This window comes from Mus pahari, chromosome 22 (genome assembly GCF_900095145.1).
Source record: "Mus pahari chromosome 22, PAHARI_EIJ_v1.1, whole genome shotgun sequence".
Classification (NCBI taxonomy): domain Eukaryota; kingdom Metazoa; phylum Chordata; class Mammalia; order Rodentia; family Muridae; genus Mus; species Mus pahari.
The window spans coordinates 47,418,816-47,424,290 of record NC_034611.1 but is presented as its reverse complement, the minus strand read 5'-3'; positions in this window follow the sequence as shown (position 1 = coordinate 47,424,290).

Here is a 5,475-nt window from a genome sequence, read left to right as displayed (position 1 = left end):
TCTCTCTCTCTCTCTCTCTCTCTCTCTCTCTCCCTCCCTCCCTCCCTCCCTCCCTTTCTCCTTAACTCCCTCTGTATTTCCATCTGCCTCTGTCTCTCAGTATTTCATCCCCGTCTCTGTGTCTATGTACCTTTCTCCCTGCCTATGTCCAGCACAGCCTTGGTCCCTCTTCCCAGACTTAACCCCTCCTCTTTTGCCCCACTCTGGGTTCCTACCCCCACATCCTCTCCAGCCCAAGCCAGGGTCTGTCTGTTCTAGATTCTGCTGCCCCCTCTCGGCCACGTGCCTGTGCTTCATTTCTGTTCTGAGGCCAGTGGCTATCAACAGAAGAATCCTGTCTGCATCCCTGCAGCTAGGCGGGGCAGAGGTAACTATCTGGCAACACTCCTGGGCAGCCCGCAGCCCTGAGAGCTTCCAACAGTAGGGCGTTTACTACCCTTGTAGGATGAGATTTGAGATTCGTTGTCATTTCTAGAGAACAGTGAATCCTGGTACTGCCCTGAAGTCCTGTATATCCTTAGGCCTGCATGCCCACATATCCACAGCCAAGGGCGCCTAACCCTTAGAAGGTTCCACCTCTCGGACAGCTCAGGGCTAGAGCCCTGTAGGAAGGAAGGATTGGGGTATAACTCCCTCCACTTTCACCTCTCCTGAGAGATGTTAAAAGAGGTCTGAGCAGAGCAGCAGGAGAGACCTTATCTGGTAATGACACTCTGAGGGGGAGGGCTAACTGCTGGTGAACAGTGTGAGACGCTTGGGTAACGGGATCTGTTTGAAGGGAGGCTGGTCTGCACGTGCCTTCCAGGAGAAGGTTTGGTGAGTCCTGGCTGAGGAGACAGATCTGAAGACATCCTGTATCGGATGAATGAGATCTCCAACTGGTCCTAGTTTGCCTGGGACTTTCCCAGTTTAGTACTAAATATTTCAAACCTTGGAAAATCCATTCCAGGCAAAATTAGCCACTCTATCTGCAGCAGTTTAGCTGCCCACAACAGTCTTAGTGGATGGAATGGTCTGGGGGATATCTTAAGGGTCCTAACCTGATAAGTTACTTTGAAAGAGATGCTGTTTTAGGCCAGAATCTTTGACTGAATAACAGGCCAAGGAGGTGGACAGAACACTTCCAGGACAGCGGCTGGGGAGTGGCCACCAGGGGGCAGAGCAGGTCCTCAGGAGACTCAGGCAATGGCCCCAGAGAGAAGGTGGCCTGTTTGGGGCTGTGTGCAAAGGGCACAGGCACAGCAGCAAATGCTCCTGTGGCACTGCACGCAGCCACGCAGTGTTCCGTGGTAGGTGATGGGTGTACGGCATACATTTGTGTGGTATGTTTGTAGCTTGCCTCGTGTGGCCATAGGTGAGGCCTTTGCTGTAGCCATAGAAAGACAATAGGAACAGCAAAGGGATTTAGAGGAATCTCTTAAATAACGACAATTCCCCCCCCCCCCAAGTAACACAAGATTTGAGTTTCCTCTCACAAAAGCAGCACTCAGAAAAGATGAACTGACAAACGCGAATCCATACTAATGGTGCCTTGCTGTCAAGTGCATAGGCACAGGGAAGGTCTGAGCATGGCCGTGAGGGAACGTTTTAGAAGCCCCATGTCCCTCTTTGACACCTTAACAGAGGCTAGAAGAACATGGTATAATCTTCCATGGTGTGGACTGACGTTCCAGGAGCTTAAACTAAAGCCATAAGATGTCAGTATGCTCTCCCTTCAGTTGGAGCAGATGTCTGATAGGACCCTGGGAGGACAAGTACCCCAGCATTAGCGAGGTTGACTGGAAGCCCCGGCCAGGCCACTCTGAGGTGGTATGGCAGACCAGGAGCAACAGCTGTTTTCCAGGAGAGAATAACTTGGCTGGGGCAAGAGAAGAAAGCACAGGAGGGAAGGCCCGTCAAGCAGGAGCCATGGCAGGTAGCTGTTAAGAGGAAAAGAAACATACATACAAACATACAATGGCCTTTGGGTACAAAATCCACAGGCAGGAAGGAAAGAGAGAGCCGAAAGCTCGAGGGAGGGAGGGAGGGAGGAAGGGAGCCTGGAACAGAATGTGCACAGGCTCGCTCACACCAGCCTAGGAGGAGATGTAACCAGAGGAAGAAACACATATTCCCCACAAGTTCTTCCTGCTGTAGGTCTCATTAATAGTATAAAATCGATAGGACAAAGGACCCAAGGACAAGATGCTAAAACACAATGAGGCAAGCAGGGAGAGAGAACAGAGAGAGCATACAGGACCAAAACGATAATGTCGCAGATGTAGCAAAGAAGCCAGAACCAGCAGCACGCACAAAGCACACGGCGCATAAGTGATGTCAGTGGAGGAAAGGCTGGGGGTGTGAGAGTCAGCTGGCGGGAAGAGGTGAGACCAGGAAAGCACCAAGCACCAGGTAAGAGACTGGAAACCCAGAGGCAAGGCGGGGAGCTTGCAGTGTCTTGTCTCGGAGGCCTCAGGGTGATCACAACCACAAAGGACGGGTTACTCCGGAGTCTGGAGGGCAGGGTTGAACTCTTGAACCTTCCTAGAAAAATAAAAAGCCTGACATCTCAGGGCTAGGGGTGTGGCTCAGTTGGTGAAGTGTTTGCCAAGCATGGGTGAGGCCCAAGGTTCAGTCCCCAGCATTGCTTAAACCCAGCCTGCAGTCCCAGCCCTCAGGAAGGTCCGGAGGTCAACACCGTCCTCGGCTACACCACGAGTTCGAGGCCAGCCTGGGATACATGAAACCTTGTGGGTTTTGTTTTTGTTTTTTAAAGACAAAAATCCAGTCAGCCAAGAAATTAATCAGAACCACAACTGAAGGGAGGAAGAGCTATAGGAAAGGGCTGGCGGCGACGTTAATTCCATTTAGGTTAAGATTAAACTGTGGGAATTTTAGTTGCAGAACAAAATGTAAATATTATAAATCTTGATAAAATAAAAACAACATTGGCAACGTAATCTGGAGCTGAGAGGAGGGTGGAGGGACAAGGACACTAATCACATTTTCTTTCACAGTGCAGAGTCAATTAATAGTGTATAAAACTGAAACATGATGGCAAAATTCCTACTCCAGCTTCTTAATCGAAAGCATTTTTCTAAATTCAAGAGAGGTCTTTTAAGAATGACTGCTTTTGGAAGTGAAGAAATAATTCAACCTGAGTTCATTTATTGCATTATTACTTATTTCTTTTCCTGGTTAAATTCAAGTAAAAGTACAGTTTCTACTTTGGGTTTAAAAAAATGTCTGACATAGCATGTGCACTACAACTGTATAGGACAGCTACAGCAGCGCCGCACTGTTCTGTCTCCCCGGCTCTTCTGTTCGTGTATATGCTAGCCAAATGTGACACCAACCATTTCTGGGTGCTGACACTAACTTGCAATTTTGAAAGTTAATCCCAGGACTTGAAAGGCAGAGGCAGGCAGATTTTTTAGTTCAAGGCCAGCATAGTCTACAGAGTGAGTTCCAGGACAGCCAGGGCTACACAGAGAAACCCCACCACTGCCCGGCATAACATTATTTTTTGATGTATTTAAAAGTGTCTACCTAAGGCCAGAAATGGTGGTATATGCCTTTATTTATTTTAGATTTATTTATTTATTTATTATGTATATGGTATTCTACTTGCATGTATGCCTGCAAGAGCAGAAGAGGGTACCAGAGCACATTACAGATGGTTGTGAGTCACCATGTGGTTGCTGGGAATTGAACTCAGGACCTTCAGAAGAGCAGTCAGTGCTCTTAACCTCTGAGCCATCACTGCAGCTTGGGATATGCTTTTAATCCTAGAAATCGGGAAGCAGAGGCAGATGGGTTTCTGTGAATTCAAGGCTAGACTGATCTACAACACCAGATTCAAGTCATCTAGTGCTGCGTAGTAAACCCTATCACAGAGAGAGGGAGGGGGAGATGGGGGCGCGGTGGGGGGAGGGAGAGAGAGAGAGGGAGGGAGGGAGGGAGGGAGGGAGGAGATAACTTCAAAGTCCCAGGCTTAAATGCTCCTTAGAGGGCATTCTGAAGATTGTGGAATCATATGCCCCCTCCTGTCGTAGGCTGAACAATGGTACCCTAAGTGTCCATGTCTGGTGTCTCAGAACTGTGAATAACATCTAGGGTGGGTAAAGAACTTTGAAGGATTAAGACAAGGATCTTGAGATGGGAAGGCCATTCTGATTATCCAGATGGGCCTGAGAATCACAAGGGGTCTGAATGAAAGGAGCGAGGGGGAGGGGTTTGGAGAAGGTGCTGGGATGAGGGAAGCCAAGGTTGAGCCAAGGCTGGAGGGGCAGACTCTGCTGTCAGGCGTGGCAGCAAGTGCTTTTACCCTCTGAGCCATTTCAGCGGCCCCTTAGACTTGGCTTTTATAAAACGGAGAAACTTGATTTTGTACACCTGAGCACACACAACATCAGGCTCAGTGTTAGTGGAAAAACACCAGTGGGACAAACATTGAGATGATGAAGAGGTAGAAGGCCTCTGCCTGCAAAGGGCCCAGCATGAGGACAGACGGACAGAAGACAGTCCTCCGTGCTGCATGCTGGGCCGGGTGGGAGTTGGGGCTGCAGAAGATGGGGGCCACGTGCCTTAAACTTTGAAAGTCAAGCTGAGGGTCTGGAGCTTTTGCTGACGGTTTCAGGGGCTCGGGGCTGGGGGACAGGTCGGCTTCGTGCTCACTTAGCATAGGAACCCAGGGAAGGAGAAGAAGGCGACCATCACGGGGCTGAGAGCGATGAGGAATCGTGGGAAAAGTTTAGATTGGATGGCTGCCCTGTAAAGTCAAGTGCAGCTTTGGGCTGGGGCATAGCTCAGCCTAGCACGCACTGAGCCCCGGGGGTGGCTGTGTATGTTTGTAATCCCAGCATTCAGCATTCGGGAAGTGCAGATATAAGGATCAGAAGTTCAAGAACAGCCTCAGCTACTTAGTAAGGTTAAAGCCTGGACTTCAAGATAACCCAAAAGCTCTTACTGTGCTGTTTCGAGGACTGAAGTTCAAGTCACTAGAACCCACATAAAAGCCCAACACAATGTAATACCAGCACTCCTACAGGAAGATGGGATCAGAGCTAGAACCCCCCCCCGGAAGTTTGTGGGCCAGCTAGCCTGGCAAACTCAACATAAAAACAGCCAAGACCCCGGAAGTGAGACCCAACACATTCCAATAGGTCCACAGTGCCCCCCCCCCATGCAGATCAACAACCATTCAACTACAGCAACAAAACATCCAGCTTCCTGCTATGTTCAGGCAGGAGAAGGGCACTTAATGAAATACACATCCTAAATCCTAGCGAACAGGGACTTGGGAAGGGGAAAGGAGCGAGAGTCTTGTAGAATCTTGTTGACTTGGGGATAATAATATAATAGTGTCTGTTAAAATAGCCTGTCATGTCGCTGGGCAGTAGTGGTGCATGCCTTTAATCCCAGCACTTGGGAGGCAGAGGCAGGCGGATTTCTGAGTTCGAGGCCAGCCTGGTCTACAAAGTGAGTTCCAGGACA